Here is a 14,052-nt window from a genome sequence, read left to right as displayed (position 1 = left end):
TGTAAGAAGACAATCTGAGGATAGCATTACTACTGTTCTCTACCTATCTTTTTTAAAAATAAGATTTTACAAACATTTTGTTGTTCTCACGGCTCAACATTCTTTACAACACGTGCATTGTTGGGAAGCTGATCCATTCTAGAAATTCTAAACAAAGCCAGGGTTAATTATTTTGCAATAAAAACATGAACAGAAGATACATCTATGGTGCCATGTGTGGTAGTGTCAGATGATGTGTTACACTGATTCTTTGTACACTGGGCAACATGGCTACATGTAATTTTTATTTCCCCATGTGGAAGTTGCATAAAGCAGCATGTATTTTTATGTATTGTCGGGGATGAAAATACGGAAGCGTCCGATCCCGCCCGTCTGCTTTGACCCATGACGTCACAAATATGGCAGAAATGACCATAAACCATGATTCCAATGTGGCGCATATAAAGTCGTTACATACACATTATGAGGACGAAAATACATCGAAAAACAAACACACACACTTTCCACAAAAAGCCTAATGACACTAACGGGACAAGTGCGGGAAATGGGTGTTTTTGGGTGGGGGCAAACTAAATATAAACACATTTAGACACCCACCCCCATACAAAACCACACAAAACGACGAAAAACCGACATCACAAAACTCTCCAAATACCTCTAAAACAATATTATCTGGAATCGGACACTTCCCTTCACCTATATAGTTCAACAGCAACTCCCGATCCCATAAATTAGGATCAAACACTTCCCTTGGCCTATATAGCTCAAAAACATCTCCCGATACCAATACCAACATACACAGCCACGCATTGGGAACGAACACTTCCCCTAACCTGCGCACTTAATTTTATCTCTCATATCCATTCCTGAACAGAAACAACAACCGATTAATTTTACTAAAATTACCACATGACGTACAGCGAACAACACTAAATTAACCTTCACACAAAATCGTTAACTCACTGAAACGAATTCCACTACAACACAGCCGACACTAACAATTCTGGATAATAAGCAAAAGGAAACTGAGCCCGTTACACCACACAAATGAAAAGCCTGAACATACCACCAGATAGCAAAACAAACCACAACACGACGACATCTACAAACACGCTACACTCACAAACCAAACTCTGCGCCATCATGATGTCACACACGACAACACCCTTACGTCACGGGTCAAAGCCGACACGTGGGATCGGACGATTCTGTCAACCCTCAGGGATCTCCTCCCAAGTCCCTGACTTGGTTTCAATCAAATTTGGCACACAAACAAGAAACTTCATGAGTATCAACACTGTGGGGTTTAAAAGCTCCTAGATATAATTGGAGTGGAGATAACGGCAAAAGAAGTAATTTTTCAGCCCCTGCTACATGTTGTTTTACAAAATATATAACACTGTACTGTCTGTGAATATATTTATTCTGCTACCAGTTTTGGTCTTAAACCAACACCAACGGCAGAAAAAAGATTGCTGACGTATCATGTCATACATGCTTTGATGTACATTACCACTGTAACCCATAATTGCCAATAAAAATGAAAAATTTTAGCAAGATTAAACTATGATGGCCCACTGACAAAAGGACAACATGTTATTATTAACAATTATGGTTTTCAGTGGCAACATATGTCATTGATGATGGTTTAAGACCGAAAATGGTAATAGAACAAACAACATTATCACAGACATAAACTGACTGAACCAGAGGTTGTACAGAGTTTCAGGGAGAGCATAAGTGAACAATTCACAGGAATGGGGGAAAGAAATACAGTAGAAGAAGAATGGGTAGCTTTGAGAGATGAAATAGTGAAGGTAGCAGAGGATCAAGTAGGTAAAAAGACGAGGGCTAGTAGAAATCCTTGGGTAACAGAAGAAATATTGAATTTAATTGATGAAAGGAGAAAATATAAAAATGCTGTAAATGAAGCAGGCAAAAAGGAATACAAACGTCTCAAAAATGAGATCAACAGGAAGTGCAAAATGGCTAAGCAGAGATGGCTACAGGACAAATGTAAGGATGTAGAGGCTTATCTCACTAGGGGTAAGATAGATACTGCCTACAGGAAAATTAAAGAGACCTTTGGAGAAAAGAGAGACACTTGTATGAATATCAAGAGCTCAGATGGAAACCCAGTTCTAACCAAAGAAGGGAAAGCAGAAAGGTGGAAGAAGTATATTGAGGGTCTATACAAGGGCGATGTACTTGAGGACAATATTATGGGAATGGAAGAGGATGTAGATGAAGATTAAATGGGAGATATGATACTGCGTGAAGAGTTTGACACAGCACTGAAAGACCCGAGTTGAAACAAGGCCCCGGGAGTAGACAACATTCCATTAGAACTACTGACAGCCTTGGGAGAGCCAGTCCTGACAAAACTCTACCATCTGGTGAGCAAGATGTATGAGACAAGTGAAATACCCTCAGACTTCAAGAAGAATATAATAATTCCAATCCCAAAAAAAGCAGGTGTTGACAGATGTGAAAGTTACCAAACTATCAGTTTAATAAGTCACGGCTGCAAAATACTAATGTGAATTCTTTACATATGAATGGAAAAACTAGTAGAAGCCGACCTCGGGGAAGATCAGTTTGGCTTCCGTAGAAATACTGGAACACGTGAGGCAATACTCACCGTACGACTTATTTTAGAAGCTAGATTAAGGAAAGGCAAACCTACGTTTCTAGCATCTGTAGACTTCGAGAAAGCTTTTGACAATGTTGACTGGAATACTCTCTTTCAAATTCTGAAGGTGGGAGAGGTAAAATACAGGGAGCGAAAGGCTATTTACAATTTGTACAGAAACCAGATGGCAGTTATAAGAGTCAAGGGACATGAAAGGGAAGCAGTGATTGGGAAGGGAGTGAGACAGGGTTGTAGCCTCTCCCTGGTGTTATTCAATCTGTATATTGAGAAAACAGTGAAGGAAACAAAAGAAAAATTAGGAGTAGGTATTAAAATTCATGGAGAAGAAATAGAAACTTTGAGGTTCGCCGATGACATTGTAATTCTGTAAGAGACAGCAAAGGACTTGGAAGAGCAGTTGAATGGAATGGATAGTGTCTTGAAGGGAGGATATACGATGAACATTAACAAAAGCGAAACGAGGATAATGGAATGTAGTCGAATTAAGTCGGGTGATGCTGAGGGAATTAGATTAGGAAATGGGGCACTTAAAGTAGTAAAGGAGTTTTGCTATTTGGGGAGCAAAATAACTGATGATAGTCAAAGTAGAGAAGATATAAAATGTAGACTGGCAATGGCAAGGAAAGCGTTTCTGAAGAAGAGAAATTTGTTCACATAGACTATAGATCTAAGTGTCAGGAAGTCGTTTCTGAAAGTATTTGTATGGAGTGTAGCCATGTATGGAAGTGAAACATGGACGATAAATAGTTTGGACAAGAAGAGAATAGAAGCCTTTGAAATGTGGTGCTACAGAAGAATGCTGAAGATTAGATGGGTAGATCACATAACTAATGAGGAGGTGTTGAATAGGATTGGGGAGAAGAGAAGTTTGTGGCACAACTTGACTAGAAGAAGGGATCGGTTGGTAGGACATGTTCTGTGACATCAAGGGATCACCAATTTAGTATTGGAGGGCAGCGTGGAGGGTAAAAATTGTAGAGGGAGACCAAGAGATGAATACACTAAGCAGATTCAGAAGGATGTAGGTTGCAGTAGGTACTGGGAGATGAAGCAGCTTGCACAGGATAGAGCAGCATGGAGTGCCCATCAAACCAGTCTCAGGACTGAAGACCACAACAACATCACAGACAGCACAGTGTTATGCATTTTATAAAATCCTTGTATGCTGTTGCCTAGCACCCAAGGAAGATGCCCTGCTATATAGGTTGCCCTGCACTTCAGGTGTATTATAATGTTGTAGTATCAGTCTGCCTTATTGGCCCGCTTTGCACGGCAGCTTAAACGTACAGGCCACAAAACAGTTTTCCAGTCCCCTACATATACAGGCTGGCCTGCATGACAGGCTTGTTGTGTTACAGTGGGGGGAGGGAGGGGGAGAAGTATGAAAAATGCAAGGACAGAGGCCACTACATTACTCTTACCAAAGTCTGAAGAACATACTAATAATAATTACACAACATGCAGTTACCCTCCTTTTTTATGATGGTAAAGCAAAAGCTGAAATTTGTTTACTTACCGATTAACAAAGGGGTCGTCACTGAGAAAGAAGAGGTATGAATGCTGTACCTAATAATACTTGCTATAATATTTAAAACTTCCCTAACTTTAAAACCATATACCTGAATGTAACTCTAAACTGGATTTTCCTTCCCACACGTGCATAAGAGAAAACAGTGACTGAAGTCTCACTTCTGTGTTCCTTCAGTGCGATTTTATAGCTGCTGTTTTGTATATGGGTTACCATTTCTTTCCTAACATGATGTTGCCCCCACTCCTTTATCCAAAATCTTGGCCGCGGTGGCATACTGATCAGCATGTAGCCTGTGGCCAGGTTACGTTGAAATGCGATAATTTGTTTGCGAGTTGGTGAAGCCAAACACAGTGTGTTGTAACACACCGACCTGCAGCATAGCCTAATGTTTACATCTGTGCCACACACAAAGGCACTTAGCCATATTTAATACTCTTTTTGTCACAAAAATTAAAACTGCAAGTCAAACTCAGAAAACATATATTAGATAATGACAACTCTATGATGAGTATTTTGATGCACAATATACACACGCATCAAACATGAACTACGAAAAAAGTAAGAAGGATCCAATATGTAGCTTCTACCCAAAATGAAATAGTTACAATTTTTTATACATCAGTTGCATGTGGAGCAGTACACTTAATAATTTTTTAGGTGTAAAGATATATGTCTTAATACATCCACACAGTGAGCTACTTGAATGAGGCTATAGATATGTAATTATATTGCATAAACAGTATCTTCATACCACCTCACATTGTATTTAATAGTATATGATCAATATGTTATCAAAATATTTCCACTCACAAAAGTTTAAAGCTATTGTACTCACACTCTGTCACAATATGACTACCAATGCCATAGCTCCAAGGGAATTCCATGGCTTCTGCTCGTGACACACAAGGGTAGCATACTGTCTTCTAGAATTGTTACTATTTAATGTTAACGAGACACTGAGCACAACATACTTGGGCCATTCCGTGCCAAGTGGTCTAATATCGAGAAATGTTCCCACAAGACCATCATGGATTTTGATGAAATTTTGTATGAACATTCACACATGTTCTCAATGAACACTGGTAAAGCTTCAGTTTCAGAAATTCAATACTTGCAGAGATATAGTCACTTGTTTGAAACCATAGCACAGCTTCCAATAGTGCATCCTTGAATTTTCAGCAACTTTGAGATGAGATATCTCTGTAAGTATTTGCATTAAAGAAACAAAACTTGGCCATCTTATACAACTTTTAGAGCTCTTTAAAGTAAAATATTAAGAAAAAGATTCCTGAGCAATTTTCATATAGATAATTTGAAACAAATTTGGGGGAAAAAATAGCTGATTAAAAAAAATGCGACCTTTAGTTTTTTATATCTCCAAAAGTAATTGTGGGATGTACATGAAACTTTGCACACCATAACTCACCAACACAAGGTCTTAGAATATAAAATTTCATTCTCCTATTGCTTTCCATTATTTCACAAATCCAGGGTGAAGTTGACGATTTTGCAAACAGTGCTAAAAATGGGTATTTTTAGTCAAATTTTTCAAAAAAGTGTTTTCTCCAAACTCTTCTAAACTATGGTCATTAGAATGAGCATATTCTAAACTATCTAGAAAAGTGGATGTGGTTTTGCAATGCAAGCATATAAGGCCCTAAAAAGTAGCATCATCAAAGAGGCGCACTGGAAGTTTGAACACATTTTTCTGGCACTCAAATTATACCTGAAACCTTTTATTATGCCTAATAAATGTTTATTAGTCCCTTGAATAATTGAAATAAAAAGATCTGGTAAATAGGCAATGAGACTGTCAGAAAAACTTGAAAACTATGAGAAGTAGCCCTTCTGCTTTTATCGTAAGTGTTCATCTGCATTTGCATAAAAAGAGAGAGAGAGAGAGAGAGAGAGAGAGAGAGAGAGAGAGAGAGAGAGAGAGAGAGAATTCAGTGAATTGAATGAAAATAGCTTCATATTTTTTGTACTTCTCAAAATTGTAAATATTTACAAGTGGAAAATAAATACTTAATTTTTGGATTCAATTGTATAAAACATTTTTCCAAAAAAGAATCGGTTTGCTTGAACCATGCATCAAGTGATGTAAATTTTCCAATCAATATTGCAGAGATTTTAATACCTAGGTTTTTTAACCTGTGAATTTTTGTCTTAAAGTTATTAGGGAAATATGTGAAATTGATTGGTTAAACATCTAAGAGTTTTAATTTTGTATTTAATCACACTTAAATGTAGCCTACTACCTTGGTAAATATGTAACCACTAGTTTCACAGAGAAAATTCACAAGATTCACTGTTTATAGAAAATACAATGGCAACAATTTCTTTAACAGTCAGATTGTTTCATTATTATGAGCCTTCTTTGAACAATCAGTATTTCAGTGGTGTGTTTGCAGCATAGTGAGTGGGTTCTCTTGGCTGAGAGTGGCTTGTTAAGTGATTCGTAAGACCATCAAAGTTTGTAATCTAATTTACAAAAAATTGTTTTGATTGTATCTTTTATAGCATATATCTCTTATTAGATTTTTCCATTGGTATTATACATTGTGTATAATTTCATTCAGTAGTAATTTGCCTGAAATTTAAGCAGATTATAATTTGCACTTAGAGGCCAAATACATTATGTAGTTACTGATTAGAGATGGATGCTGAAGGGAACAGCATACCTTCCTGCTCAATTGGGCAAGGAGATAGTGGAACAAAGCGTCATGTCACTTTCTTTGCCATAAAGCTGCTTTAAAATGGTTTGCGGATTTTAGTGATGAGGAAAAAGAGTTGCTGGTCCGACGTTCTGAAGCAAAGCTGGACAATACCTCTCAAGTTTGTGTACACCATGAAGCCCTGTTACTGACACAATATGAGAGGTTACAAAAAAAATGCTTCAATCCCTTTGGGAAGGTGAATCAATGTTAAGGCAGGAATTCACACTCTTGATACTGAAACAGCTAATAAGGTTTCTGATATGTTGAAGAAGCAGCTTGTTATTAACGTAAAGCCAGGTCAGAAAATTTGTCCGGCTTTCAGGACTACCTTAAATAAACACTTGGACGAAGCTTTATCAGCCTCATCATCACATTCTGATGAGGAGTTTACACCAAAAGAAGAATTAAATAGTAGCTTATTGTCTATCGGTATTTCACCCATGAAGAGAACAGTAAGCTACAGAGATAAGCCCCAATATGTGAAGAAGAAAATTCAAAAGGCTCAAAATGTGATTAAAAACAGAATTGTAAATGCAATGGGAGTAAACCGACAAATTGAAGATGCTAGTGAAATTAAGGAATGTGGAAACTGTGCCGACTATGCACATTTGCTGACTGAACTGAAAGCCAAGATGCAGAATGCAATTCATAAAGAACAGATACAAATTTTAACGTTGGCACCTGTAAGTTGGACAGTCAGACAAACAGCAGCTCAGTTCGGCGTGTCCGAAAGAATGGTGAAGAATGCTCGGAAGCTTAAGGCAGAGAAGGGCATTCTGGCACTTCCGGAAAATAGGCAAAGCAGGAATTTACCAGCAGAAGTTGCTAGTAGAGAGCGATTTTTTTTTTTAAAAATGATGAGTATAGTAGGGTGTGCCCTAGAAAAAAGATAGTATTTCAGTTAGACTTTTAGATAGGAAGACATACATGCAGAAAAGATTGTTACTTCGCAATTTACGGGAAATGTATGTTATCTATAAGAATATAAATGGTCCAGAAATAGGGTTCTCAAAGTTTTGTGTAACAGTAGGATCAGCTGGAATGCATGCAGTTTGCGTCTGTGCAATTCACCAAAATGTTAAGCTTATGCTTAATGGAGCTGGTATACGTGAAAATTATGAGGAGATTCTCAGCAAGGCAGTTTGCAGTTTGAACTCCAAACAGTGCATGCTACATCGCTGTGAAAGGTGTCCTGGGCCCGAAGCTATAGCATCTGAAATTGCCAGCTATTTCCTAGATCATGAGCCACAGGAAGTTATTGTGTTTAAGCAACGGATACATACCGATCGGGCCACACTGGACACGAAGCAAATGGTAGTGGATGAATTTATTGAAGATGTAAAAACTAAATTATGGAGTCTGTCATGCCATCATTACATTGCCAAGCAGTAAAGCTTGCACCTTGAAGGCCTTAAATGTCATCTGAAAGATGAAGAGCTTGTTGTCCTAATGGATTTTGCAGAAAATTATTCTTTTATCATTCAGGATGCTGTGCAAGGTTTCCACTGGGACAATAGTCAAGCAACAATTTATCCATTTGTTATCTACTTTTGTCAAAATGAGAAAGTAGAATCTTTAAGTTTTTGCATTATCAGTGATTGTTTGCGGCACGACACTATTACAGTTCACGTTTTTATCAAGGAGCTCATCAAATATGTAAAATCACGGCTTGCACAGATATCCCACATTCATTATTTCAGTGATGGCTCCAGTGCTCAATATAAAAATTTCAAGAATTTCCTAAATTTGTGCTATCATAAGAGTGATTTTGGAATGAGAGCTAAATGGAATTTTTTTGCTGCTAGTCACGGGAAATCACCTTGTGACGGGATTGGAGGTACAACAAAGCGGTTAGCAGCAAGAGCAAGCTTGCAACGGCCACTTAATGGACAAATTCTTACTGTCCTAGATCTGTTTCACTTCTGCTCTGAAAACATTAATGGAATTAAATTTGTTTTCGTCAGTAAAGATGAAATTGAAAAAAATATTGTGTCACAAGAAAAGAGGTTTAAACTTGGACAAACTGTAGCACGCACTAGAGAAAATCATCACTTTTTACCTATTGATGAAACAACAATTCAGGTCAGCAGAGTTTCAAATGATTGTTCATCTTTTCTAGCAAAAATGGGTCACAGTAATGAAGGAGGCATACTAATGTCTGCTCTCCAACCAGGACAATATGTTGCATGCATCTATGAAAACGTGTGGTGGATTGGGAATATCTGTGAGACCTCCACAGAGCAAAGGGATGCATTAATAAACTTTATGCACCCACATGGTCCAGCAAATTCATTTTATTGGCCACCAAGAAGTGACAAGTTCTGGGTTCCGGAACACCACATTATTGCAGTTACTCCAGCTCCATCAGTAAATTCGTCTGGCCGACAATACACCATTCCTCTTGATATTTATCAGAAAATTAATGTAGCATATCAAAAATTGAAATAGATTAATAGAGGGAAACATTCCACGTGGGAAAAATATATCTAAAAACAAAGATGATGTGACTTACCAAACGAAAGCGCTGGCACGTCGATAGACACACAAACAAACACAAACATACACACAAAATTCAAGCTTTCGCAACAAACTGTTGCCTCATCAGGAAAGAGGGAAGGAGAGGGAAAGACGAAAGGATGTGGGTTTTAAGGGAGAGGGTAAGGAGTCATTCCAATCCCGGGAGCGGAAAGACTTACCTTAGGGGGAAAAAAGGACAGGTATACACTCGCACACACACACATATCCATCCACACATTACAGACACAAGCAGACATATTTAAAGTTTGGGCGCCCAAACTTTAAATATGTCTGCTTGTGTCTGTAATGTGTGGATGGATATGTGTGTGTGTGTGCGAGTGTATACCTGTCCTTTTTTCCCCCTAAGGTAAGTCTTTCCGCTCCCAGGATTGGAATGACTCCTTACCCTCTCCCTTAAAACCCACATCCTTTCGTCTTTCCCTCTCCTTCCCTCTTTCCTGATGAGGCAACAGTTTGTTGCGAAAGCTTGAATTTTGTGTGTATGTTTGTGTTTGTTTGTGTGTCTATCGACGTGCCAGCGCTTTTGTTTAGTAAGTCACATCATCTTTGTTTTTAGATATAAAAATTGAAATAGGTTAGAGGAAACAATCTAAGGAATCCAAGAGTGCCTTCTAATTTTACACAGGGCACTTAAATAATTTTACTATCAGGCTTGGGAACCTGTGTAAAGAAACCCTTATCAGGCTTGGGATCCTGTGGTAAAGAAACCCAACCGTGGCTGTTGTTGCTAAGCTATCGGGCATGGCCCCTATGGCAATGGGAATGCTGGTTTTCTCAGGTGAAATGAAACTAGCACTGATTAAGCCACCATGGACCACACCAACTCATTTATACACTTCTTTTCCATCAGTAAGCTGGTATTGTTCATTAAACAGGCAACTAATAATCAGATGATTATGCAAATTACGATTTACATTCATTCTTAATAATAATTTTGTGTGTGTGTGTGTGTGTGTGTGTGTGTGTGTGTGTGTGTGTGTGTGTGAGAGAGAGAGAGAGAGAGAGAGAGAGAGAGAGAGAGAGAGAGAGAGAGAGAGAGAGAGAGAAGGGGGGGGGGGGGGGAAGGTGACAATTAAGAAATAACATTGTTTCTATTTTTATTCTTTTGCTATTCGGACTTAAGCTAAGTCCTATTCATCAGGACTTCTTATTTCACTTATCCCAGACATTAATAAACATGTATAAGGCATAATAAAAGGTTTCAGGTATAATTTGAGTGCCAGAAAAATGTGTTCAAACTTCCAGTGCGCCTCTTTGATGATGCTACTTTTTAGGGCCTTATATGCTTGCATTGCAAAACCACATCCACTTTTCTAGATAGTTTAGAATATGCTCATTCTAATGACCATAGTTTAGAAGAGTTTGGAGAAAACACTTTTTTGAAAAATTTGACTAAAAATACCCATTTTTAGCACTGTTTGCAAAATCGTCAACTTCACCCTGGATTTGTGAAATAATGGAAAGCAATAGGAGAATGAAATTTTATATTCTAAGACCTTGTGTTGGTGAGTTATGGTGTGCAAAGTTTCATGTACATCCCACAATTACTTTTGGAGATATAAAAAACTAAAGGTCGCATTTTTTTTAATCAGCTATTTTTTCCCCCAAATTTGTTTCAAATTATCTATATGAAAATTGCTAAGGAATCCTTTTCTTAATATTTTACTTTAAAGAGCTCTAAAAGTTGTATAAGATGGCCAAGTTTTGTTTCTTTAATGCAAATACTTACAGAGATATCTCATCTCAAAGTTGCTGAAAATTCAAGGACGCACTATAGAAAGTTGTGCTATAGTCTTAAACAAGCGACTGCATCTCCAAAAGTATTGAATTTCTGAAACTGAAACTTTACCAGTGTTCATTGAGAACATGTGTGAATGTTCATACAAAATTTCATCAAAATCCATGAGGGTCATGTGGGAGCCTCTAGACCACTTGGCATGGAATGACCCACTTGTTACATTCAGCAGCAGTAGGTGACTATGAACAAATCATACCAAACTTACATACAAACATGTACTCCCCTTTGCAAATCACTGTGAAGTGTGTGGCATACAGCACTTAATAAGTAAAACTTTCTGTAACCCAAACATTGATCTGAACACTACAGTGCTTTACTAGTCGTAGCCCTGTAGGTAGTGATATGCCCTTGCCTTTCTCCAACCTTTGGATTTGAAGTCTGGCACTTCCCCACAAGGGTGATGTTTTATGGTTCCATATATTAAGGTTTCTTCCCATTTACTGACTTATTTGCACATTCTTATCTGAACATTCTACAGGATAAATAGGTTAACTGCAGAAGAATATCGATCTAATAGATACAACGGTATGTCAGAAATTTTGCTACATAGATATCAGCATACGAGACAAATTACTCCCATCTTACTGTGGGACTGGATAAACAACTATTAATGTGCCACAGATATCATGTTAATCGTATACTTGATACAAATGGGTGTTACCTCACAGATACACCATAGCAATTAGACATACCATTTACAGATACATATTTGGTTCCTATTCACCACATCCTTCTACAAAACATCCAACTGCTGTACAGTAATACCTGATCAACGTAATTCTCACTGAATATTATGCCAACTGCACACATATAAATACAGTGAGCGTAAAATAATAAAGAGGCAATGGTGGCCACTTCTATAAAACTGAGTATTACAGGGAGTGGTTCATTGTCACATGGCTATAAATGTGAAAGACACAATATATGTCGTACACGAAAACCCTGATTCTGTATTAATGATTTTCGGCTTGTGCCTTTACCTCTAAAATGGTTCAAATGGCTCTGAGCACTATGGGACTTAACATCTATTGTCATCAGTCCCCTAGAACTTAGAACTACTTAAACCTAACTAACCTAAGAACAGCACACAACACCCAGTCATCACGAGGCAGAGAAAATCCCTGACCCCGCTGGGAATCCTTTACCTGTCTTTAACACAAAACATAGTTACATCAGGTCATTTTACACTTGTATACATAACAGGTTCTTTTATCCAACACACTTAACTATGAAATCCCTGAATTAATTATACAATCTCTGTTAAGCATCTGAAACGTACACAATGATATTATGACCTTCATTTTTTTGTGTGGATGGATTTCCTCAAAGAAATAAAATACTACATTTAGCAAAGAGGTCTCATTAGTTGTGTCATTATCTACATCAAATTAGTATATACCATGGTTCGGTATCAAAGTAACTTGCTCTCCCCCACTGAGGACACATCACCTACAAAATCGGTCTCAATACAAATTGACATTTACCCAGTTGCTTGCTTCACATATATCTTCGAAGTGAAAGAAACACCACATTTTTTAATGTGTAATTTTATCCATTACTATTATGCGCGAGCTATGATGACGCATAGGTGGTACTCTGACTCACGGCCCAAGAAGAAACTAAATTTTTGCTGGGCAGCGAACCGTATGTAATAGAATAGACAGACATTTCGTAGATTAATTAGATTAAACCATAACAACAAACATATCACCCCGCGTAAACAGAGGGTCCACAGACAAACCACTAACGCATCGTACCGAACCTCCTTGCTTCAACTCAGAGCTAGCAACATAGACACCAAGGAGAAACAGCTACTAAAATCGTTCTGTATCTTTTCGTGTTGTGAAATCAGTTTGCAACTTTTTACGACAGCTGTAGTGTGCAGAAGAGTTTTTTTGTGCCGTTTTACACCCTTCTGGAGTAATACTCTGCAAACCACTGTGAAGTGAATGGCAGAGATAGCTACGTACGTCCGACCATCCCTGTTCTTCTTGTTCCATTCTGTTAGTTAGTTTCATATTCCATTGATCATTTGCACGATAATTCATAATTGTAAACATTTGTAAAGGTGCTTTCTTTTCATGTATGTTGCGCGGGAAAAATGGCTGTTTAACTGCTTCTGTGCGTGCTGTAACTAATTTAATCTCCTCCTGACGCCTATGAGAACGATACGTAAGGAGGTGAGTTTTAGTACCGTATATTCCCAGAGTCATCGTTTACAGCCACTTCTCGAAACTATGTAAGTATTAACGGTGGGCAGGAAATCGCGTATGTTAGAAATCACAGTGACTGAGAAGTCACAGATATCACAGTAGCAACTTTACAGAATCTAACTGCGATTTCAGTCACAGTTAGCAGTCGCAATAAGTATTTCACATTCAAAGACGTGAGCCATCTATTGGTCGAATTTAGCACTGCTTTCTGCGATTTCAGTGACATGTCGCAACTAAGAGTCGCAAGTAGCATCTAAAAAGCGCGGTTAACAGTGGCATCTCTTGGCCAAAGTTCGTACTACGTCCATCTCTGCGGTACGCTATGGAGTCCAACTGCGATTTCCGTGACAAGTCGCAACTAAGAGTCGCAAGTAGCAACTAAAAAGCGCAGTTAACAGTGTTATCTGTTGGCCAAAGTTCGTACTACTTCCATCTCTGCGATACGGTATCGAGTCTAACTGCGATTTCCGTGACAAGTCGCAACTAAGAGTCGCAAGTAGCAACTAGAAAGCGCGGTTAACAGTGCCATCTGTGGGTCAAAGTTCGTACTACGCCCATCATTGCGATACACTATTGAGTCCAACTGCGATTTCCGTTTCAAA

At 38.2% G+C, this 14,052-nt stretch overlaps 1 protein-coding gene across 4 annotated transcripts in view; it reads right to left on the bottom strand.

The window, feature by feature from the left end:
• Positions 1-12,986, bottom strand: part of LOC126249056 (biotin--protein ligase) — a 399,528-nt gene extending 386,542 nt beyond the window's left edge. For 2 of the 4 annotated variants that reach the window (XM_049950691.1, XM_049950693.1), the window contains exon 1: positions 12,722-12,984. The gene's annotated coding sequence lies outside the window, so the exon portion shown is untranslated. Of the gene's footprint in view, positions 1-12,721 lie in introns of all 4 variants that reach the window. The other 2 variants (XM_049950694.1, XM_049950692.1) reach the window with 2 other exon arrangements.
• Positions 12,987-14,052: the final 1,066 nt, after the last annotated feature.

The sequence above is a fragment of the Schistocerca nitens genome, chromosome 3, assembly GCF_023898315.1.
Source record: "Schistocerca nitens isolate TAMUIC-IGC-003100 chromosome 3, iqSchNite1.1, whole genome shotgun sequence".
NCBI lineage: Eukaryota > Metazoa > Arthropoda > Insecta > Orthoptera > Acrididae > Schistocerca > Schistocerca nitens.
Note: the sequence above shows the minus strand (reverse complement) of the source record. Positions and strands in the feature narration are given on the sequence as shown.